Here is a 25,790-nt window from a genome sequence, read left to right on the forward strand (position 1 = left end):
TAGTTTTTATCTCATAAAACGTGGCAAAATTTGACCTCACAAATGCTCATAAACCCAAACATTACACAAGTATCCACCCTGAAATTCTACGATTTTCTACTCTTTGGCAAGGAACAGATTAGCAGATATTGTATTTGTTTTTCAGTGATACCAAACAGAGGTAGGTATTGATGTGCCTTTAGAAAAAGTCTCAGTAGAACATTTTGACTGACCTGCACTGATCAGAAAAACAATAAAGCCACCCAAACCATGACGACCTTTGACTATTCACAAAAGACAGCATTTCTTCTGCTGGGGTTTCACAAGGGATGAAAAATGATGGCTTCATAAACTTGAGTTCTAAAGGAAACGAATCTAACTGCTGTAAGTGATGCTTATAAACCAGCTAATGGTTAATGGCATGCAATAGATAACATTATCTAAAGAAATGTTAGCAAGTGAGATCTCCTTTAATATCTATTTCTATCCCCTATAGCTATTATAGAAGAATCATCATGAAATACTCCAAACATAAAGGCAATTTATTTGTCAGGAGAGAAAAATCTTAAAAGTCATTTCACCCATTCACTATGAAGATTCCATGAAGACCTAGAAAAGGGATTGTTTTTTCTAAAAAAATTTTATCCTTCGGACACCTGGTGGCTCAGTAGGTTAAACGTCTGACTTCGGCTCAGGTAATGATCTTACGGTTCTGGTTTGTGAGTTCGAGCCCTGTGTCGGGCTCTGTGCCGACAATGTGGAGCCTGGAGCCTGCTTTGGATTCTGTGTCTCCCTCTCTCTGCTCCTCCCCTGCTTGCGCTCTCTCTCTCTCTCTCAAATTTAAATAAATATTAAAAAAAATTTTTTTTAAGTTCTATCCAGTTCCAGGTTGGAGCAACATGTCATACCTTCTAAATCGAACAATCTAGGACTTAGCTTCTAATCTTTGTAACCGGCATAGAGATGATAAAATGTTTTCCAAATGCTGTGGGAATTTTTTTTAAAGCTCCCAATGCTTAATACTCTGGTTTTGCTTTTTTTTTTTTTTTTTAAAGAATTTCTCATCAGTTCCAAGTTAGAGTTCAATTGCAACAAATACTCAGAACTGATGACTTTTCTTCTTAAACAACATACTTTCTTATACACAGCATTATTGCTTCGATGAATTAATGCCAACAAATGTGGTCAGTATTGTTTCCAGATTCTTCAAGCAATTGTACTCCTTGTACGGTCAACCCAATCCCGTCTGTCCTTGATTTACTTCATTTTCAGTCTTTTGCAAACTCAAAAGTGAAAATGTAGAGGCATCTGGGCCACTTTATTCAGCGACAGAACAAAGAATTTGGGCAGTTCATAGAGTTTCTCACGACAGAACAAAGAATTTGGGCAGTTCATAGACTTTTTCACATAGGTCTTCTAAATACAAAATACACTGTGGAAGGAGTTCCCTCCCTAGATGTAGAGGACTTTGAGAGAGAGGGAGTTTCCATCTTGGGGGGTGGGGGGAGAATACAGACTTTAGGGAAGAGTCCTTCTTGTTATAGCTTATCTTTTATAAGTTTTTTTTTTTTAACTATCCTTTACTGATTAACTCCATTCTGTCTATTCTCTCAAAGGACTCCAAGTTCCCACAATACATATGTATTCAATTTTATTGCTTTGCACTTGATATACTGCTCTGTAACTGTTCAAGGCATTTTCTGTGAACATTATGTTTCTGTCTCCCAAACCATACTCTAAGCTTCTTAACGATAAAAACCATGCCCTGACTCCACCTTGGGACTGCATTAAGTCTATAAATTAATTTTGATTAAATGACATCTTTACAATATTTCACATTTCCAGCTAGGAACAGTCTGTTCTTCCATTGATGCAAGTCTGGTTTTTTTCCTTTAACGTCTAACCAAAGTTCTGTGGTTTTCTCTAACTATGAAATCAAACGTGCACATGGTAAGAAACTTCAAATAAGTCTATCTCCCCAGGTTTCAGTCTTACCCTTAGAGGTAATCCCTCTCAATGTCTACTTCTGTAGCTCCCAGAACATGTTCATGCAGGTGCATATTTATACAAGCATAAATATCATCTCTCCCCATCCCCTTGCTTTAAAAAAGCTGGGCCAGTTATCAATTTATTACCTCTCAGCTGGTGAAGGAGAAATATTTAAAGGGAACAGATCCACCCTCATAGATCAGGCAATGAAGGACAAGTCTGGAGTTAAGAAACGGTAACCTGATACTGGGCACAGAGACTAAATATAAGCATACTATACACAGCACAAATTACCAATCTTTTCATAATTTACTGAACCAGTCTTCTATTCAGAATCACTTATATTGCTTCACATCTTAACTACAAATATTGCTATCATGAATATATTTGTACAGACATCTCTGTTTATATTTGTAAATTCTTTTGGACAAATTCCCAGAAATTGAATTGGTAGGTCAAAGGTTATATACATTTTAATTCTGAGTGACACTGCCAAGAAAATTACATCAGCTTATACTCCCTCTAACCACACGAGTACCTGCTTCTCTACATGCTTGCCCACGCTGTGTATTACCAACTTTTTTTTGTCAGCCTAAATAGTGACATATATTTTACCAGTTGCACTTCTTTCCGTATAAGTGGAATCACGTACCTTTTTATACTCATAAACATGTTTATGTTTCTCTCTCTGTTTAAATTCTTTACTCAAATTTAAGAGCTGCTTATGCATTACCAAAAAAATGGACCTTTTCTCCGTTGTATGCGTTGGAAATCTCTTTCCCCAGTCTGTGGTTTGTCATTTGATTGGCGAAAGCCAATTGTGAATCACACAGAAGTTTTACATTAGAGTCATTTCTTTTATATTCACTGACAAAATCTAGTTTAATTTTCTGAATATGGATATATGTTAACTTCCTTTCAAGAGAGGTGAAGTCAGACAGTAAAATTAACGAGTCACCAAAAATCCTTCCCCTAAATTTATGAGAACTTGGAAGAACAAATAGCTGTTAACCAAACCACTGCCAGCACTCAATGATGTAATTCATCAAAATGGCACATGCCCTGGAAAGGCACATTTTCTCCTTTTGTTTGAAAAGTCTGTTATGCTTGTCAATTTCCCAGAGTCCTCGCAACCCTCTCTGCCTCTAGTAAAAGATGCCTTGGCTTAGCCATTTCAAGAAAGGAGTGATTACAGATGAAGATTTTGGCCCCTGCCCTGCCACAGCACAGACTCTTCAACACAACACCCGATTCAACAGGCAAAGAAAGATTTGGTCAATTTCCCAGAGAAACTATGGCTCAACACAAGACCAAAAGAAAAAATGATAACGAGGCAGGTTCTCCAGCTACCCACCAGGTCCCCAGGCAATGAACGGATGACAGATGTTCTCAGATAACTATTTCTCTTCTGGCACCTTCTTCTTCTTATCCTTACCAGTAAGTAAAAGAACAGAGAAAAATGAAATAGAAAAAAAAAATTTTTTTTTAAATTTCTCTTTTTACCTCCACTGGCATAAAGTCACTCATGTTATAGCAAGGACATTAACTCTAATTAGAATGGTTTGCCCTCCCAAATTCAGAGAAGATTTTAACTGCATTCTAATTTGTTCTTGGTAGTTGAACATGATGGTACCAAATTAATGTCTGTGTAAATAATAATAATAAATTGTGCCACCACTATGATAAACAAAGATTCATTGTAGAGGGGTTATTTAACAAGTCTCCTACGAATGTTGGTTTACTTAACACACATCTCTAGAATAAATGCCACACGTCTGGATCTGTGGATGTGGAGTCTGTGTGTTTCACAGGGATACTGTCTAATGAGAGACTGAAACACACATGACAATGACTGCAGTAACCTGGAAGTCTTTTAGCAAAAGAATGCATCAAAGTGCTAAGAAAAGCTATAGGGGGAACATACAATCAGTCTGGACGTCAGAGGGGGGAAAGCCTTGGATATGGTGAGTGTGTATTACTCCGAAGAGAAGCCTGGAAATAAAAAGGACAGTGATGGAATGAATAAGAGCTTAATTAAGTGTTCATTAAGGAAGAAGGAAGATTTTTTTAAGGAGGAGGAAGTATACAAAGAGAGCGTAGAGGAAAGACTAAAAACAAATACAGTGTTTACAACTGATAGAGCAAGATGAGACAAGAATATACACAACTCAACAAGTATTTATTGAATGCCACCTTGTGCCAGCATTGGACTAGATGGAGACAAAGATGATTAACAAAGACTTGCTTCTAAGCTTCCAGAAGCTCACAGTCCAGTGAGTGAGGTAATTAATGAAAAATGCAATTTGATAGACAGTATTAAGATATGGGAAGTATAAGGTACTGTTAGGTACATGCAAGGCATATCTAAGCCCTATTTGGGGAACTGGGGCTTCCTGGAAGAAGTGATCTGTTCATGGAATCAAGAGCAGAAGTAGAAGAAAGAAACAGATGAATAAAAATATGAAAGGTGGGGGATGGTAGAAAGGAAGTTGTATTAGAAAAATAGGATTTTATAGTTGACAACAAGTGGGATTATGATTAGGACCTCTGAAGTATTAAACAGTAAAATTCTGGATGACCTCTAGGAATTGTTTCTACAAAAGGACTAAAAGTGAGAATTAATTAGGACACAGCATAACACTCACCAGCTTTGGTGCAGCACAAAGATAGGATATAACAAAGAGAGGGCGCCTGGGTGGCTCAGTCTGTTAATGATGTGACTCTTGATTTCGGCTCAGGTCATGATCTCACAGTCATGGCATCGAGTCTCGTGTCAGGCTCTGAGCTGGTAAACTCGGAACTTGCTTGGGACTCTCTCTCTCTCTCTCCCTCCCTCTCTGCCCCTCCCTCGCTTGCACTCTCTAAATAAGAAAAAAAAAAAAAAAAAAGAATATAACCAGGAAAGACTGGAGCTAGAAATGCAGCAGGGCAGTAGACCCAACAAAGAAACCAGAGGGCACAACACTAAAATGGGTGACCACATATGGGGACAGAGCTGGAATGTCCAGGGTTTCCCCTTGCCAGGTATTCTCCCCTTTTCCCTAGAGTTTTGGTCTCTAAGCAATCACGTCTGTGTTTTTATCTCTATACTCACTTGTAAGCCACAGTCTGAAAAGGCACTTCTTGAAAGGCAAAGATTGGGAGAAAAAATACTGAGGCTCCTAAGAGCTCCTGTCTAGCTGCCAAAGCACTGTTTTAGTCAAATGTCAAATGAAAAAGGAGAAACAGAATGATGATTTTTTTTGAATTGCTTCCAAGGAAAAGTAACCTCTAGTGAAACACTGGGCCCACTTTGCTGGAAATCCTGGCATGTCGACAACAGAAATGGAAGCAGAAAATTGCATCTTCCAGAAAGCATGGTTATCAAATAGGAAAAACCGCAAGAAGTGATGTGCTTTCAGGTTCCTGTGGCTCAGGAGCCATTTCATTCTTTTCTACTTCTTCCTGCTGAAAATGAAATTATTTTAAACATAATTTCCCCTTACAGGGGGCTTTTGGAAGTGAGTAAAGGCCCAATCCCTTGTTTTTGAGTAAAATTAATTTATTAGATTCCAAATTTACTGAAGTAAAAAAGGAGGCAATGAAAATGAATAAAAATATATTGCAAAACTCTAAAATGAAAGAGATTTCAGGATGTAGTTAAGTGATGGTTCCTCCTGGTAAAACACAAAATTGCACCCCAGCCAGATTAGCTACTGTAAATATTCAAGGATTCAAAGTTCTAAGTGTTCAGTGATTCTAGGGATCCCTGTGGCCCAGAGGTAAATGTTAGAGGCAAATAGGGGAAGGGAGAAAAGACAAGATGGAGTTGGGAAGCTCTCCCAAAGTGTGAAGAGCCTTACCATTCTACTCAAAAGTTACAGCAGCCAACAGGCCTTCCTGTGGCTTAATCACCATCATAACCTCTTCCTTAGAAACTTTCTTCTTTTCTTTCTGATGTTCGGCTATTTATTCTTTCTTTTTCCCCAACTTATTGAGCTATAACTGACAAATCTTACATCTATTTCAGGTATACAATATGGTGATTTGATACATGCATATATTATTAAATGATTAGCACAATCAGGACAATTAACACGTCCATCACCTCACATAGTAACCATGTTTTACGTGAGAACACTTAAGATCTAACCTCTTAGTGGATCTCAAGCACACAGGACAGTATTATTAACTATAATCCCCATGCTGTACATTAGATCGCTTCCTTAGAAATTTTCTAACCAAGGGGCACCTGGGTGGCTCAATCAGTTGAGCGTCTGACTCTTGATTTCGGCTCAGCTCATGATTCCAGGGTCGTGGGATCCAGCCCTGCATCGGGCTCTGCACTGAGCATAGAGCCTGCTTAAGATTCTCTCTCTCTCTCTCTCTCTCTCTCTCTCTCTCTCTCTCTCTCTCTCTCTCTCTCTCTCTCCCCCCCCCCCCCACTGACCCTCTTCCCCACTCACTCCCTGTCTAAAAAATAATAATGATAATAAAAATAAAATAGAATTTCTAACTAAGCTGAAGGCAGATTTTCAGTAAGTCTTTACCTTCATTCACCAATCACATTTGTTAGACATTATTTCTCCTGTTTCCTTATGCATGTTGGAGTTACAAGTCAAACAGACTTTGCTTCCGGTGAGACTGCTTATTCTTCTGTGAACAAAGGGATGGAGCCTTCGTCTGTGACTCTTAACACTCATGAACCGAAAGCCAAGTCCAAGTGATACCTTGTCACCACCTCTTTGTGACAGATCCTTTTTGTTTTCTCACCCTGCTCCCGCTCGCTGATCATGCTGCTGTCTCCTTCCTGACCCATCTTCTCGTCCTGTCCTTTTTTTTTTTTTTTTTTTTTCCCACACCTACTCTTAGAACTTAGCCCTGGTACCTACAGCACCTTGGCTAGGCGTCAGGCACACTGTCAAAGACGTGGCTCAGACCCACTTAACTGTTCCACCGAACTCGGACCCCTCACCCTAGGTGGACGCTCTGACCAAACAGAACCACGTGGAGGTAACCCCCAGCTTCCCCAGCTCTACAAGAGGCACGCACAACACACGTCACCACGGGGCTCGCATGTCAGTGAAGAAAACGAATGTGTTTTGGAGCCTGTTTTGTGGACCAGAATCCCTCATGGATACTAATAAAATGCTGACTGAGCTCTGGGTACATGATCTAGTATAGGGCTAGGCACATAACAGAAACTCGTTAAGTATTTGTGGAATAGACAGAATATCGGTTTCATTTAAAAAGTAAAGTTGTAGGTCTATATCAGGAAATAACCTGTAATGTTATCTTACTAGAAGTACCAAAACCAAAACAAACGCAAAAATCCCAGAAAATTTGACATCGTCTTTCCCAAGACAACAATGCTTTTCCTTCCCGTAGTCACAGAATGACAGACAAGGCTGTGCGAGGCTGGGCACCTTTGTGCCAGAAACAGAGCCACGGAACCCTGATGAAGGTTATTTCCTTTGTAATGTTCAGATTGGTGGGAGAAGGGAGGAGCGTCGAAAAGGAAACTGGAGGGGCCCAGATGCACCAGTGAGCCTCATCACGGCAGTTTCCTTTGTGAACTGGACTAGGGGGCCCCTAATTCCCATCTCCACTCGGCTCCTGAGTCAACAATTCAGTTCTAACGAGCTTCTGTCTTCCCGACTTAAAAAGGGTTTGGCTGAAACCTTGGTGACTTTAAGGACTCAGATAACAAAGTAGGCTAAATCAAGTTTGCACAGCCTCTTTCCTTATTAAAAAAATGGTTCTGGGATGGTTTTTCCAATTAAACATACTTTGTTACGGGGCTCTGTCAATGTCGTGCGATAATGCCTTAATTCTGAAATGCTATTAAATGTGAGTGACCACGAGGAAAAGGCTCTATAATCTAAGCATGATTGAAAGCTACATTAATGCAGCCAATTCTGTGAAGACTCGGGTCAAATCTCTTTCTATATACCTTTTATTGCGGGTTACAGAATCATTGTCTCCCCCACACACACACCCCCGCCCCCGCCGCCGCTGCCCAGGATTCACTCACTGAAATCCCTGCACATTCATCTCACCTGGCCCTCAGAGGGAAGACAGAATGCCATCAATCAATATTCATCAGGTAGGGCACAGCTCTGGAGGCAAACAACAACTGGGAAAATGATGTTGGCAAAGGATCCAGAAGATGCCGCTAGATGCCAAGCAGTCCTGGTAGAAAACACCTGGGAGTACCCTGGTTCAATCTTGGTAGACCCAATGTTGCGTGAGCTCATCTGACTCTGCCTCCCGCTGCTCCCTCTACAAACTGACATTCACGAACCTCCAGGCCACAGAACAAAATGTATCTTCCGTCTCTCTCTGCCTCAACTCCTGCCAGCCCCCTAGAGGTGTTCACCGCTTGGCTAGATTGCCCACCTGGTTCCAGAATGCCCTCCTTACTGCGGACCTTTACCTCCAGTTCACCTTAGCATGGCAGCCTCCTGAATGTTTAATGCCCAAGTACCCCCAAATCCCGAATTGCAAACTTAGAAATCTTGCTTCCTACCCTTTCACTTCACCCAGCCACCTCTTTGACCCTGGGGAATCTGACAGCCTCTTACAATTGTTTACATTCAGCCTGTCGAGCCAACATGCCCACATGGCTATCCTCTCAGCAAGGTGCATCTGGGGACACCTAGGCCCCACTGGAATGTGACTTCACAACCTAGCAATGCCTGCACAAACCCCCTGGCCTTAGTGCGCTGGTAGCCTGCCTGGGCTTGGCATCGTCTCTTAGCTCAGTTCCTCCCATGTTCTCAGTCCCAGCATCCAGCTCCCTTCCCTCCAGATGTGCAGTGCTCTCCCAGGCTCTCCGCCTTTGTCCATTTCACTCACTGTCTAGCCTACACTGCACAGTCAGTCTCATCAGTTATAATCTCACTGCAGCAATGACTACATTCTCAGCTCGCTCTTGATTTATGCTGCCCCCCCTAACCCAGTCTCCAGTCCTCTGCCCACCCAGGCATCTGAGGATTCTGCTGCCTGGAAGTCTTTTCAGTGACCCTCTTTCAGCTCCCTTACTGGTGCCCACAGCAGTGTTTTCCCAAGTTTGCCAGCTTTTCTACACCCAGAGCCATTCGTTCTCAACAGCCTTGTCTATCTCCACCACAAGATGAGGGCATCCGGTAAGGACTCTTCCGGTCACTCGTCCCTTGGTTTTCCTCATCTCCTCCCCGCCAAGGCTCAGAAGTTGGCACCCCAACTCCCACAACCAACTCCTCCACTTGTGCTCTCGCACCCCAAACCTGCCATGTAAGTGCTGTGTGGCCTTTAGGAGCTGCTTAACCTCTCTGTGACTCAGTTTCCTCATCTGTGTAATATAGAGCAGAGCGTCCCCCTCACAGATCCATGATGAAGTCTGGCAGGACCACAGATGAAGCACTTACAACAGTGACAACCTACACGGGAGTGTCTTCCTTTACTGTCCCTCTTCCTTCTCCTCAATGTACAGAGTCAGCCCTGTAACCTCAAGCAATTGCTTTCTTTCCTCAGCACCAAGCTTGCTGACTCACCACCACCTCTTCCTTGCCTCTGCTCACTCGCTGGCTCCCTGCTGTCTGGCTTGGGCTTGGCAACTCTAGAGAATCCATTCTCAGCGAGGTCACTGCTGATTTTTTTTTTTTATTATAATTTTTTTTAACATTTATTTATTGTTGAGAGACAGAGAGACACTGAGCATGAGCAGGGAAGAGGCAGAGAGAAGCGGGGGACACAGAATCCAAAGCAGGCTCCAGGCTCTGAGCCATCAGCACAGAGCCTGATGCGGGGCTCCAACTCACAAACTGTGAGATCATGACCTGAGCTGAAGTAGGACGCTTAACCGACTGAGCCACCCAGGTGCCCCATCACTGCTGATTTCTAATGGCAAATCCACTGCCCAGTTTTCAGTCCCCTCTGCCTTCTACCTTGTGACACCATCTCTTCCCCAGAACTCTTCCCTTGCCTCTGCCGGCTCTTCAGCTTCCATGACTAGTCCCTGCTGGTCTCTGACCCGGGGCCCCTCTGCCTGTCCCCTAAATTTGAGGGCTGGCTCCGCCCTTGGCTTTCTCGTCCTCCCTCAAGGATGAGCTCATCTGCTCCCACAACTTAGACAATGTCTGATATACAATGGTTCCTCATTCATTCCTCACCCGCCCTCTTTTCTGGGCTCCATCGGCCTGCTGTCTCCACCTGTTTATCCCAAGGGAATCTCAAACATGTCCAAACTGAGGTTGCTGCTATCCTCAAACCTGCTTCTTCCCCTAAATTTAAATTTTTTTTAATGTTTATTTATTTTTGAGACAGACAGAGGCAGAGACAGAGAGACAGAGCACGAGCAAGAAGGGGCTGAGAGAGAGGGAGACACAGAATCCAAAGCAGGCTCCAGGCTCTGAGCTGTCGGCACAGAGCCCACTGCAGGGCCCGAACCCACAAATTGTGAGACCATGACCTGAGCCGAAGTCAGACGCTTAACTGACTTGAGCCACCCAGGTGCCCCTCTCCTGGATTTCTTATATCGGCGGCTAATGACATCATTATCAAGCCAGCTCCCCACTTTAAAGCTTTGGCAGTGTGCTGGGCAAAGGGCACAGTTCTGGTAAACCCTTTTGAGTGGGTGCCTGGGACCATACCGGTAAAGAGAAATGGGCTAACTCCGTATTCATGGGCATGGGTTCCAAGTGTAAGGATCATTAGTCAGAAATGGGATAGGGCCCCAAATAAAACCTAAGGGGTATATGTCAAAGCAAAAGCTTAACAAAGACCTAGTTAGCTCAAGGTATTGGTTTGGGGGGAGGGTCAAGTTTGGAGCCAGGAGCCAGAGAGATGAGACAAAAGAAGGAAGGGCCCAGATGGAGCCCATCCCAATTCTTATAAAGTGCCGTGTGACCCCCAGTGGCCTGAGGTCACTCATCTCCTCTCTACTTCTCACTTCCGCTCTACTAACCACTCAGTTCCCAAACTCCTCTGGGCTCCCCTGGTCTGCTTTCCCAGCCCAGGACTTCTCTGTTTCTCATCTCAGCAACCACAACCATCCACAAGCTGTTCCTGCCCTTGGGTCTCCTCCCTCTCATTGTCCCATCTCTTAAACCATGATTGTGATCATACTATTAGCCTTAAAACCCTCAATGGCTCCCAACTGCTATTAGGTACAGCACAAACTTTTTCGGCCTTCACAATCTAGCCCCGACCTGCCTTTCCAGCTTCCAGCTGGCATCGCTACATCTATGACAAATGACAGGTACTCTATGTTGCCCTGGAACACGCCACATTCTGATCCCTTCACCCACCACACAGGTTTATATCTTCTGTCTGGGACACCCTCTTCTGGCCAACTCCAACACTTCTCTTTAATGTGTACCTGCAACTGTCTCATGGGCGTGAGACTTTCTCCTCAGGCAGAGAGCTAATCCTCTCTCCATCCATGAGTTTTTAATATTTGTTTATGCACACATGGGCCCTACACACAATGGGCCCCTCAAGGGCCGGGCCCTTGTCTTCTCCATCCAGGGGGTGCTATTAGGGTGTTTAGCAGAGAAGAATAATGAAAATAGTCATTTAGTGAGCGCTAAACCTTTTACACGCACCATCTCATTACTCCTCACAAGAACATTCTGAAACACTCTGGCAACTCCTTCCAAGAGATTCTCAGATTCCTGTATGGAGTGTGCTTAATACAGCTCCGCCCTCTGCTGCCCCTCTCCCAGAAACCAGGTTTCTTCATCATCTGAAGCCTCTGATTTTCCTGGCGACTGCAAGCTAGTTACTCCTTCACAGACTGGTTAAGGGTGCAAACTTTGCTCACAAAGTAGCTCCTCAGAATTCCACCAATGAAAAGCTTACTAGTTTGAAACAGATACTCTCAGAGGAAAATACAAAAGATCAAAACTAATTAAGAAGTAAAAAAAAAAACCCCAGGGGGGTTGTCTGGGTGGCTCAGTCGGTTAAGCACCTGACTTCGGCTCAGGTCATGATCTCGGGGTTCACGAGTTTGAGCCCTGCATTGGGCTCTCTGGTGTCAGCACACAGCCTGTTTTGGATCCTCTATCTCCCTCTCTCTGCCCCTTACACACTCGTTCTCTCAAAAATAAATAAATATTAAAAATAAATAAATACACTTAAAAAAGAAGTAAAAAACTTGAATCTAACAATAATCACATAATATCTACACATTGTTATTGTCAAATCACCACTTGCCCAAAAAGGCACTGGGCTCAGGCAGGTTCATAGGCGACTTCTTTCAAAGTTCTAAGGAACAGATATTATCATCTATTTAAACTATTCCAGACCCCGGAAAAAGGATTGTGAGTGATCTTTCTTCTTTCTTCTTTTTTATGTTTTCAGAAACCCCACATAGAGCATGTGTTATTTTAATAATTATAAAGAAACACTAAACACATTGGATTAAAGACATTTTTAATAAGGAAATTATTATGAATTTGTACAAAGTTTTATCTATACACAAATGAGATTTTTTTAAAATGAGCTTTTATATATACTTTACGAGCAAAAATCAGAAAAGGGAATGTGTAACCGTGTATTCGCCTAATCACTTTTTGTTTGCATACCTACAGCACGCCAGGAAGGCACTGGGGATACCATGGTAAGGTAAACCCACACCAGAACCCATCCTCATGGAGTTTACACTCTTGTGAGGAGACAAATATCAAATACTGCCAAAACATACATATCATAAACTCTGAGAAATGGTATGAAATAAATATAGAGGTCATAAGGAAAGTACATACAATGGATACTGGGAAAGGGGCCTTATCTGGGGGTCAGGAATGATGGAGCATCAAGTAACTGTTTAATGATGTCTTGGGGCGACTGGGTGGCTCAGTCAGTTAAGCGTCCGACTTCGGTTCAGGACATGATCTTACAGCTCGTGAGTATGAGCCCCGCGTCAGGCTCTGTGCTGACAGCTCGGAGCCTGGAGCCTGCTTCAGATTTTGTGTCTCCCTCTCTCTCTCTGCCCCTCCCCCACTCATGCTCTCTCTGTCTCTCTCAAAAACAAACATTAAAAAAATTTTTTTAATTAAAAAAAAAAACGCAAAAAACTGATGTCTTGATGAATAGTAAATGCCATAGGAGAATACTCATGAGACAGTGTGTGACAACTATAAAACAGTATGCGTAGTTTACTCCCACTTACATATAAAAAAATAAATATACACAGAAGAAAGGGCTGGAAGGCTATACAAATACGGTGAATTGTAAAATGTTAGCAGTGGGGAGAGTTGTGATTCCTGTTTTCTTGTACTTCTGTATTTCCCAAATTTTCTACAAGATCTTGTATTGATTGTGCCATATTCTTCATGAAAGCTTCATTTGACTTCATTCTTTTTTTAGTCGTGGTAAAATACACACACCATAAAATTTCAACCTGCTTTAAGAGTACAGTTCTGTGCCATTAAGTACGCTCACATTATTCTGCAATCGTCACCCCCATCTATCTCCAGAACTTTGTCACATTCCCAAAATGAATGAAACTCGGTACCTATTAAACATTAACACACCAATCCCTTTCCCCCAGCCTCTGGCAACCACCAAGCCTCATTTGATTTTAAAACACCAACACTCAAAACACCAACCCTCGTTCACCCCTGAAGTGTATGTAAATTACTGTCATCTGCCAAACTGCCTGCACTAGAAAACACTGCCCTAGTAAGGCAGGCGAGCAGTAGAGTTTTACAGCGCTGGGAGACGGGTCTAGGGGGCAATTGTGGATAACCAGAGGATGGCATGTGGGGGTGTAACAGGGAGAGGAGATTCAAAAACAGAAATGGGAAGGCAAAGTAACTGCTTGCTTTGAAGTTTGGCCCGGGACCCCAGCAGCAGCCAGTATTTTCAGGTGCGAGGAACAGCGGACCATAAACCTCTGCTTCTTTCAGTTCAATGTCACTGCCTCTGGCTAAGAGGCACATGTACACACAAAAGAAGGCAGCAGGAAGGAAGGGTGGTAAGGAAGAGATAGACACTTAAACATCAACGAATCAGGTCACCCAGAAACCAAATGCAGGAATTTCTTTCACAATACTCTTGACAGCTGCCCATGCAGCACCTGCCTGAACACATCCAATGACAGGGGTACATCGGAGCCCTGACATTCCGGAGAGGAACATCCAGACAGCTCCATAAATCCCCCAACCCATAAATACAGAAAGGGTTATAGAGGCTTCTGGCTTTTTCCTTTTTTTTTTTTTTTTTAAATGTCTCACCTCCCACTGCAAGTTAACCCCCTTTTCAACCTTCTCCAAAACTCTATCTCACTGGAAAAAAATGCTGTCCTGGCTCAAGCAACCACTAAAACTTTCATGAACTTCCTTGTTTCCCTATGAAGTATCCGGTGGACTTATTCCCAGCACAGCAAAATTCATCATTCTAGTCTTTAATTTATCCAAAACTCCTTTTTTTCTGGCTAAGACCTATCCTTTCTTTGGACATCTTTGCTTTTTCGTCCCTAATGTCATTAATGCTAGCAAGCTGATTTTCTTTTCAGAAGAGCCATTTTCCTCACGAAGCAAGTTTTAATTAGTTAAGATTTACAACCAAGCTACAATTCAAATCCAGGTCTTAGTAAAATTACAAAATTACTGGGGTGCCTGGGTGGCTCAGTCAGTTAAGTGTACGACTCTTGATCTTGGCTCAGGGCATGATCTCGCAGTTCCTGGGTTCGTGCCCCAAGTCAGGCTCCTTGCTGATGGCATGGAGCCTGCTTGGGACTCTGTCTCTCCCTCTCTCTTCCTCTCCCCTACTCTCTCTCTCTCCCTCTCATTCTCAAGATAAATAAGCTTAAAAAAAATTACAAATTACTATCTGTCAGAAACCTTTAGGATGGTCTGAAGTGCTCAAAAAATCGGGACTGTGTTAAATCTGGAAATTCTAGAGTCGCTGGGGTGGCTCAGTTGGTTGAGCGTCTGACTTCGGCTCACGTCGTGATCTTGAAGTTCATGCGTTTGAGCCCCACGTCAGGCTCTGACAGCTCAGAGCCTAGAGCCTGCTTTGGATTCTGTGTCTCCCTCTCTCTCTGCCCCTCCCCAACTCACACACTGTCTCTCTCTCTCTCTCTCAAAAATAAACATTAAAAAAAAAAGATTTTCTTAATCTGGAAATTCTAAGTATTTACTGTTTATGTGGCTTCCCCCCACCTCCTTTGTTTTTTTAATAGCAGCACCCCCATGTTCTTGGGAACATGGTTCTAGGTAATGAGAAGTTCTGTTCTTAAATGTGATTGCCCATCTTCCCACCGGAGGCAGCCAGAAAACTGTTCACCTGGAAGGGGAATGAGTGATCTGATGGAGGGCTAGGAAGAATACTGGAATAGGAGATAAAAACAAGCAAAAGATGGTGGGGGGGGGGGTGGATGGGGGGGCTGATCTGGCTGAAGGACAGGGGTACTTCCATCAGAAGACACTGGGCTCTTGGGGGCAGAGAACAGAGAGAAAAGGGACACGGGCTACATGGAAAACAGGTGAAGCAAATTTCAAAATAGCGCCTGGAGATCGGCCTGGCCAACCCTCACCAGCTGTCCTTCAGTCACTCAAGTCTGCATGTGATGTTCCTTCAGTGACCTAGAATCTTAGCAGCCAGAGAAGCTTGTACCAACAAAGCCATCTCCTCTGAGAAGCTGGGCTGCTGGTAATTAAAAAAGAGAGGCAAGATGGGGCGCCCGGGTGGCTCGGTCGCTTAAGCGTCCGACTTCGGCTCAGGTTATGATCTCACAGTTTGTGATTCGAGCCCCGCATCAGGCTCTGTGTCATCAGTGCAGAGCCTGCTTCAGATCCTGTGTCCCACTCTCTCTCTGCCCCTCCCTCCTCTCAAAAATAAATGAAAACATTTAAAAAAAAATAACTTAAAAAAAATTAAAAAGAGAGGCAAGGATAAATATCATAGATAAAGGAAAACCACAGTTGTAAGCTTGAAGCAGACCTCAGCCAAAACTGGAGGAATTATGTCACAGGACTGGCATAAGGAAGTCAGGAGGGTGGAGATGAAGGTGTTGCAAATAAAGTGCTGTGGAAATGTGCTGTCAACCTGTTGACGAGCACGGACGTTCAGGAAGTGGGATTATAAAGGCTCAGCACCACTTCTTTAAAAAGTGACATCTAACTTCGTATTTTACTTCAAAATAATGGCAGTTTGGGGAACGGTGGTACACCTGGCATGTCTGACTTCATGAGAAAAGCATTCGATGAGCTTTTTTTCCGTGGCATCCTGGCGGACACGATGGGAACCTGAAGGTCAGATAAGGCAAACTGGTAAGTGGCCAAACCAGCATCCCCTCAGAGTGCAGATTATTGGATGAACATTAACCTAGAGGGAAGTTTCTCACTGTGTCCTAAAGGACTCCATTCTGGCTGTGTTCAGCTCAACGTTATTCGGGGTTTTTTTTTCTGAGGTGGGAAATGCAAGTGGGGGAGGGACAGAGAGAAGGGGACAGAGGATCCAAAGCGGAATCTGCGCTGACAGGCTGACAGCAGTGAGCCCGACATGGGGCTCGAACTCATGAGCCAAGAGATCATGGCCTGAGCCAACCCAACTGAGCCACCCAGGTGCCCCAGCTCAACATTATTCGTAATGCCCTTGAAAAAAAAGTATCAGGGAATATCATGAACGCATACAGATATCACAAAACCAGAAGACAATAAATAGTATTGTCAGCTGTGTAAATGTGATACTCAGAATCATTTTTAAGAACTGCTTCCAATTTACATTTAATCCCCATACAGTAAAACAGAGGCCTTAAATTGGTGAATTGCATACGTGCTTTATTTGGCTCGCTCAGTGTTTTGTTTTTAACTTTATTTATTTTGAGAGCCTGAGCACGTGGGCCTGTGCAGGTAGGGGAGGGGTAGAGAGAGAGAATCCCAGGCAGGCTCCGCACTATCAGCTCAGAGCCCAAAGCAGGGCTCGATCTCACGAACTGTGAGACCTGAGCTGAAATTAAGAGCCAGATTTAACCAACTGAGCCACCCGGGCCCCCTGGCTTGTTCTACGTTAAGAAAAAATTTAAACTAATAGCATGTAACAATTAGCTGGTTTCACTTTAAAATCCATATTTTAAGCTTGGAGAAACAGAACACCTCATTCCTGCAAAGGCAACATCAGCTGGAGGTGAGTGTGGCCTTGACCCCTGCATGGGCTTCCATTTGGGGCACTTGGCCCCCCCCAGCATTTGAGTTAGTGACTCCTGCAGTAAAATGCTGGTTTAGATTATTAAATGTGATCGTACACACAGTTTTTGATTATGCATTAAATTCTGATCTCCTCTCACTTTCAGCCTTTGTCGATTTTGCTCCTGCAGCAAGATCCAACATCCGATCACAACTTCATAATGAGAACCTGTATATACAGAATATGCCAATTTTTCAATGTGTCTTCTTTTCCTTTGGTTTATTAAATCTTCCCAATATTCCAGGAAGTCTGGCTTTATTGTTTGTATTATAAGGGAGTTTAGCTAGCTAATAGGGGCCAAAGGCAAGATTTCAACTCAGGGTTTAGGTTAAATCTTAATTTACCACTTCCCACCATACCACACACCCCTCAACCCCTAGAGACAGCCTTGATTCTGACCCAACCAGAGGAGACTTAAGTCCAGATTGCAAAGCCCCTGGGCTGTTCTGGAAAAAGGACAGCATTTGGAATCCTTGCTTTATTTCCGTGTTTAATCTTCTAAAAAAAAGTTTATAGTAGTGCTTAATCCAAAGACAGCTGACTTTCATTTACACTTAACCTGTGTTGAACTCATACATTAAATTTTGAATCTCTGCTCTCGAAAATGTATTTTGCTCTTTAAGATCTCCTTGGTAACACTAGTAATTGGTATCTGGCCTACAAAAAGACCCCCAAAAAACAAAACAAAAAAAGCAAACAAAAAGACTTTGGACCCTATTAGAATAATAGAATTTGAATTAGACAGACTACTTCCAGTCTAATTCTAATTCTAATTCTAACTAGAATTAGAATAAAATCCCATTGGAAATCCAACTCAGGAAAGTTCCAGGATGAGAGAGCTGTGTAGCAGCTCAGAGAACAACCTGTCCAGAATGGAGGAAGACTGGAAAACCCCAGAAAAGGGGGATTCTCCAAGGTAAAGGGGGGTACTCAATAGAATGCCTGACTGAATCGAGTTTTGGGGGAAAAATTGAGGACATAAGTCAAATAATACAAGGGGGGTGGAAAGCCCATTAGGAACTTCAGGAAAAATACGGGGCGCCTGGGTGGCTCAGTCAGTTAAGTGTTTGACTTCCGCTCAGGTCATGATCACACCACTTGTGAGTTCGAGCCCCGCATCGGGCTCTGTGCTGACAGCTCGGAGCCTGGAGCCTGCTTCAGATTCTGTGTCTCCCTCTCTCTCTGCCCCTCCCCCACTGGTGCTCTGTCTGTCTCTCAGAAATAAATAAACGTTAAAAAATTTTTTTAAAAATTAAAAAAAAGAAACTTCAGTAAAAATTTTAAAAAGCTGTACAAGAAATACACCGCTTGAATTTGCCCTGAACAATATTTACAGATGTTCAATTACACACAATGTAGGAATCACAAGTATATAACAGAACGTAAGTGTCAACAACTTTGACAGAGCAAAAATTAAAGTACAGAAAATAGGACAGGGAGGGGAAAAGAACTGAAGGGCAAAGTAGAAAGATACCAACATTCTCAAATCATGAAGTCTTTATTGAAGGACGAGGATTAAAGGCATAACTGCGTTATTTAAAGCTAAAAATGGAATCAAGAGAACCAGGAAGGTAAGGTTTAGTTTAAGTGAGTTAAATAGTCATCCATCCTAACAGAAAAGTAACAGATAATGTGGGATTTGTTGGACTGACAGAGAAATAGCAGGAACATACATTATTTAGAGATACACACATAATCACCAGAGTTTTTTTTAAAAAAAGCCATTATAGTTAAAAGTGGTACCTTTTGGGGCACCTGGGTGGCTCAGTTGGTTGAGCATCCGACTTCAGCTCGGGTCATGATCTCACAGTCTGTGAGTTCGAGCCCCGCATGGGGCTCTGTGCTGACAGCTCAGAGCCCGGGGCCTGTTTCGGATTCTGTGTCTCCTTCTGTCTCTGACCCTCCCCCGTTCATGCTCTGTCTCTGTCTCAAAAATAAATAAACGTTAAAAAAAAAATTTTTTTTTAAAAAGTGGTAGCTTTTGGGAACAGAAAGAAATAGAGGAAGATCACTTTTTATTATAAGCCTATGTGTACTATTTATGTTTAGCCATAGGCATGCATATATATATATATATATATATACATGTATTTTTTTTTTTCACATATTGGGAGACTGCAGTGGTAACTATACATGTAAAGTATGTAATAGGACAGCAGTGCCATTATGACTGCAATCAGTGTGACCCCCCTGGGAGCCAGAAGAGACCTGTGTGAGGCTTTCTTCTCTGACCCACACATTTGCACAAGGAACACCTGCTCTGGTCTCGCAATGACACGTCACACCCGTCTGACAGGAGTTCACCCACTCTCAACCCTGCATCCTCCCGACCGAACTGAGTGATTTAGATCCAGTCCTCTCTGAAAGCCTTTATCTATGTGTCATTCATGAACTGAGCCTTGAATGCAGCATGTTGTCTCCCAGCTATTCCACAGATGAGTTGAGTGAATTAAATAATAAGGAATCAACTACCTGAACGTGGGCAGTCGGGGAGCATCAGAGGTTGGAAGGTCCAATTACCAGGACACACGCGGACTCTCTGGTGAGGACTGGGAAACACGGGGTGATCTGCTCTGGCACAGCAGAGGGGAGATGGCCCCCAACATCCAGATCCAGGTGAGTTTGTTACTCACCAGGTGTTCTCTGGGCCCTTAATCTGAACAGACAGATGTGAAGGGTCCACCCTGGCTTCAGGAGGTATGTAGACCTGGATGGAGGCTGGCAGACATCATTGCTCACAAAGAAGGAAATATAACAGGTGTGCATATGTTTATGTGGGTGCAGGCGGGTTGCCAGGGGATGCTCATCCCCAGGAAAGAAAGAAATAGGCATGTGGAGCTACAAGGAATCTGTGACATTGTAGACATGATCAACGACAATGGTGGCTGGGCACCGGGTCATCTTACAAGGCTAACAGGAAAACCCAACAGAAAAACAATTATACATAAATACAAAAAGAAAGGGCAAACAGTTAACTGAGATGCTACCAGGAATGAACACGCCAAGAGGAATCAACAGTCATGACCAAAGGAAGAGTTAAAGGCACAGGTGGGTTTCACGTTGGGGAGATGGGGAAGTTCCCTCGGATGGTTTATTTTCCTCCGTACAGAGCTCAGAGGATAAACTAAGAAGAGAGTGTGAACTCAAAGCCAAGGAGGCCCCATGTTTGAGGACAATGGAGCATCTGTATTATCATACATTATTTAACTTTTAAAATAATTTTAATCCATTTGGAAACCTAAGGGAAAAAACTAAGATGAAAGAAAGATCATTTGAAAAGTCTGTCTCCCTACCTGGCTACCAACCAATGTTGCATGGTTTTGTCTTGAGTAGTGGTTCTTCAAGTGGGATCCCTGGACCAGCAGCCACAGCATCAGTGGTATCACCTGAGAACTAATTAGAAATGGGAATTTGGGGGTTCCACCCCAGACCTACCTAGTCAGAAACTCTGGAGTAGGGCCCAGCAGTCTGTAGTTCAGCAAGCCCTCCAGGTGATTCTGATGCAGATGCAGGTTTGAAAACCACAGGTTTTGGGCAAAACAAAATCCAATGGCAGTGTTTGGTGCTATCATCATCTCCTCAGCTAAACTGTTTACGATCCGCTTAGGCCAGGTGAAAGCCAGAGCCCTTCTAAGAAAACAAGCATTTTAAAGCAATCTCTAGAGCTAGTTTCCCGAGTTAGGGCCAGAGAGAGGTGACCTTGCCCTGACTTCTCGTGGAAGCCAGCAGCAAGGACTTGTCTTGGGAAGAAGTTTCTGAGAGGTACCCATCTGCCACAGTTATCAATGGGCAGGCAGTGGACTGGGTGGCCCCTTGGCTGAGCAGCTGAGTGCACTGGGAGTGCCATGTGGCTGGCTTTGCATAAGTCATCTGCTATTATAAGGATGCAAGAGGCACTTCACTTCTGTTCTGGCTCCTGGCATTCTCAACAGAGCTCTCAGATATCCTTTGGCTATTTCTGACTTAAAATAGACCAAAGTGGGCGTGGGGAAGCAATATCTTGCATCCTATATACACTGTGATGATGGGCTCCAGGGTGTATGCTTTGCCAGCTTCTCACTTCTGCTTCTGTTAGGAGGGAGTCAGAGTTCCAGGAAGGTAGAGAACATTTCATGCCTGCCTCCATTTCCCTTTACAGAGCTCCTGACAGACACAGCAATCAGACAAAGCCTCAGAATCCTTAACATTCGCCTCACAAAGCTACTACCGATCAATCTGTATTGACGGGCAAGATAAAATTTATCATACCAGTTCAGGACACCGGAGTATTTTATCATCACAAAGCCCCAAACACAAGTCCCAAAGGATGGCACAGTTGCCCTAGGGGGGGGGGGGGGGGTCTCTCGGTAGGAACAGGTGACCGTCATTAATGACTTAATTTTCTGCACATTTTCCTTTTTAGGGTAATGAATTTCATACATTGATTACCATTTATTGCCAGCAACATGAAACAGAACTCATTTTCATTTCTCCTAAACAGTCTTGCTAGAATTTATGTCCAGAGGTTGGTGGGCTGATCTGCATGCAGACTTAACCATCCCTCTTTAAGGGAAATTAAAGAGGTGCCTGGGTGGCTCAGTTGGTTAAGCGGCTGACATCGGCTCAGGCCAAGATCTCATGGTTCGTGAGTTCGAGCCCCACATTGAGCTCTGTACTGACAGTGCTTGGGATTCTCTCCCTCTCTCTCTCTCTCAATCTCTCTCTCTCTCTTTCCCTCCCTTCCTCCCTCTCTCCCTCTCTCTCTCTCTCTGTCCCTCCCCTACTTGTCACTCTCTCTCTCAAAATAAATAAATAAACTTTAAAAAAAAAAACACCTTAAAATATAAGGGAAATAAACTTGAAAAGTTCCAAAAGCCAATTCAGAATGGGTCTAAGTCCCATCTGAACATAAACAGAGTGATCTAAATGTTCAGTTCTGTTCCCTTCCTTCAAAGTGCTTATATACAATTTGGAAAGCAAAATGAAAAATACAAATCAAGGTAAGTAAGTGCCAAGTTGCTGATGGAAAAGAAAACAACACCAGAGGTTCCCAAAAGGAACTCAGAGAGTTGGGAGGTTCCCAGAAAGTTGGAGAAGGCTTTCTGGAGGCCATAGTTGGATCTGGGCAGGCAGAGAGCAGAAGGGCAGACATTCCAGGCGGAGGGACAACCATCGCAGAGAGGAAAATGGGACAGAGCCTATGGCTCACCCCCAGGGAGCAGACAGGCCAGCCTGCCAGAGAGAGGCCTTGGGGCCAGAGAGCAGTGAACAAGGCTCTGGGGACAGAGCAGGTGGAACAGGTGAGAAGACAGTCCTAATGAGTGGTTGAATGAGAATGGTGTTTAAGACAGATTAGTCCTGGGGACACCTGGGTGGCTCAGTGGGTTGTGCGTCCAACTTCAGCTCAGGTCATGATCTCACAGTTTGTGAGTTTGAGCCCCGAATCAGGCTTGCTGCTGTCACCACAGAGCCCACTTCAGATCCTCTGTCTCCTCTCTCTCTGCCCACCCCCCCCCCCACAGGCACGCTCTCTCAAAAATAAACATTAAAAAAAAAAAAAAAAGATTATGGGTGGGGGAGGATGGGCTAAATGGGCAAGGGGCATTAAGGAGGACACTTGTTGGGGTGAGCACTGGGTGTTACATGTAGGGGATGAATCACTGAATTCTACTCCTGAAATCATTATTGCACTATATGCTAACTAACTTGGATGTAAATTAAAAAAAAAAAAAAAAAAAAAAAGATTAGTGCCACTGAACTGAAACTGAAACTTGGGGAGGTACAAGGGAAGATCTATGGGTCTATGTCCTTTCTTAGTTCTCTTCTGTGAACAAGGACACTGAGTGGTCTATTGCCTCTCCCAGCCTGCCATCTGCAAGATAAGGAATTCAGACCAGCCTCCCTCGCTTCCTCCGACTGCTTCTCCCCCCCACTCCCACCTCATCAATCCTAACAAACCCTGTCTTGCCACTGCATCCAGCACCATTAAATACCCTGAAACTCTTCTAGGTTACCTGAGGGCTGGGAAATCATGGAGGGGATCTAATATGACACATTCGTAATTAGTTAATTACAGAGGCAGTTGGGTATAATGGTGAAGGGCTTGGGCTTGGAGTCATCCCGCCTGGATCTGAATCCAGATTTTTCACTTACCAATCTATGATTCTACGAAAGTTACCTAACCTCCTTATGCCTCAGTTTCTGCATCTATAAAATGGGGCTAATGACAACACTTACCCCATAGGGTTGTTATGGAGACTAAACTGACACACGTAAAAAATAAACAATGTCTGGGATGCCTGGGTGGCTCAGTCAGTTGAACGTCGGACTCTTGATTTCAGCTCAAGTCATGATCTCACTGTTTGTGAGATCGAGCCCCTTGTTGGGCTCTGTGCTGACAGCACGGAACCTGCTTAGGATTCTCTCTCTTTGCCCCACCTCTGCTCACGCACATGCGCGCGCACTCTCTCTCTCTCAAAATAAATAAACTTAAAAAAAAAAAGCAATGTCTTACAAGTAGTAAGTGTTCATTAAAGATAGCCATTAACAGTAGTACTATTATCCCATGTGTTAACTATACTAGGTCCGGGCACCTGGGTGTGGCTCAGTCGGTAAAGTGTATGATGTCAGCTCAGGTCATGATCTCCCGGTTTGTGAGTTCAAGCCCCACATCCGGCTGTCTGCTCTCAGCGCAGAGCCTGCTTCGGCTCCTCTGCCATCCCCTCTCTCTCTTTCAAAAATAAATAAACATTCAAAAAAATTTACTAGCTCCAAGATTATTTTCACGGGTTATTTCAAGCCAACCCATTCACAGAATTTTCTTACAAAGTCTAAACGTCCCTCAACTGCATCTGAATCCATGCAACCACCTGATGTTCACATAAAACTTTGGAGCTGGAGAGAATTTAGGAATTATCCAGCCCAAATAACTCTTTTAAATTTTTTTAATGTTTATTTTTTAGAGGGGGAGGGAGAGGCAGAGAGAGAGGGAGACACAGAATCCAAAGCAGGCTCTAAGCTGTCAGCCAAGAGCCTGATGTGGGGCTCGAACTCACGAACCGTGAGATCATGAGCTGAGCCAAAATCGAGAGTCAGATGCTTAACCAACGGAGCCACCCAGGTGCCCTGAAATAACTCTTTTAAAGATAAGTAAACAGACTCAGAAAGGCTCTTTGTCAGTACTCAGTAAAAATTTTCTTTCAACTGATCTGAATTGTCCAAATCACAAAGGAAATCGGAGATGGGCATTCAAGCCCCCCTCTGTAACCTGCTCCTTTTCAATCTTCATGACCATGTGGAATAGTCCATTCCCACCAACTTTAATATCTGCAGCCTGCATCTGCCAAAAGGACTAAAAATTCACCCGTTTCCAAATCCTCGAAAGTTCCAAAATGGAAGATAATTTAGCGTCTCATTCCTGGAGCCACTGGGACCAAGACACAGTGGAACCAATCACATAGAAGGTACTTCGGTCTTTCGGAGAAAATGTTCTACTTCAGGATGCAGTCACCATTGCCAGAAGCCAACATCTGCATCTAAAACACGGAACCATTTGAACTGGTGAGCGTGCATTGTAAAGACCGAGGCGAGGCCTTTGGGAGGAGAGCTTGGCCAAGGGAGAAAATCTGATTAATAAGAAGATAAGCAGCCAAGAAATAAATTAAAAGACTGCTCACAGAGAGAGCACAGGGGGAAGGAGGGGGAGGTGAGGCTTGGTACACACATCGTGAGAGGGACGGAGAGCTTTAAGGATAAGGAAGGGGGGAGGGTAAGAACTGATTTTCTAATATTAGACTCACCACATGCTCAATTCCCAAATCCCAGCCAAAATGAGGGCCCTGTCCTGCGGTGAGTCCCAGGCAGCATTCTGCTTCGGGACACTTTTCTCGCATCAGGACTATGCATGAATGCCAAAGCAAATCCCATCCATCTCAACTCCTCACTGCAACACAAAATTACTCACAGGGCTTATCTTGAAATGTCCTTTCATCTTGGCCTCCCACTAACTTAAAACAATGCGTTTAAAAAATATTCAAGACCCCCACAGTAAATCCATATCCCCATTATTCACAAAGCACTTATTAGAAAGCTGTTTATCCTGAACAATACGTGGTCAGTTTGAGAAATATGCCTTCCGTTAAGCTGCTTTTGATAAAATATATAAATCAAAGCCTTCGTGAATACCAGAACACTATCAATTTGGACCAAATTCCTGGATTCTAATGCAAGCAGCTAAAGTCCTCAAGCCTTGAGCACAAACATCTCTTGCCCTTTATTAATTGAAAAATAAGCAGATGAGGAAAGACACGGGTGCATGGCTCGCTATGCAACTTAACAAATGACGTGATGTTCTCAAACTTTGATTTAGTTTTAAGTAGGCATTTTCTTTTCAACTTTATGATAAAAGTGATAAATGCTGACTATGGGAAATTTAGGAAGTACAGAAAAGAAAACCAAGGGGTCGCTTCTGAAAACGTTCTTAAATTGATGACTGATGGTTGATAAGATCCCAAGCCTGGCCATATTCCAACCCAAGTAAGAACATTCTCCTAACCTATTTCCAAGCAGACTTTCTAGTTGGACAGAGCATTTATTCGCTGCCACTCACCATTGCATCATTTTGCTGTGCTCTTCAAAACAGCTGCGGGACGCCACCCCAATTCCTAGGTTTCTGGGGGTTCTCTGGC

General features: G+C 43.5%; 1 protein-coding gene and 1 long non-coding RNA gene across 2 annotated transcripts in view; one reads left to right on the top strand and one right to left on the bottom strand.

Annotated features, from left to right (window-relative positions):
- Positions 1 to 25,790, bottom strand: part of NXN (nucleoredoxin) — a 158,793-nt gene that overhangs the window by 95,100 nt on the left and 37,903 nt on the right. The gene's annotated exons all lie outside the window — the stretch shown is intronic.
- On the top strand, positions 15,768 to 19,741 carry LOC109255175 (uncharacterized). The gene is made up of 2 exons (XR_002075112.2): positions 15,768 to 16,208; positions 19,549 to 19,741. It is a non-coding gene; the product is annotated as an uncharacterized LOC109255175 (long non-coding RNA).

The sequence above is a fragment of the Panthera pardus genome, unplaced genomic scaffold (assembly GCF_024362965.1).
Source record: "Panthera pardus isolate Hobbes unplaced genomic scaffold, ASM2436296v1 HiC_scaffold_3, whole genome shotgun sequence".
In the NCBI taxonomy this organism is placed as follows: domain Eukaryota; kingdom Metazoa; phylum Chordata; class Mammalia; order Carnivora; family Felidae; genus Panthera; species Panthera pardus.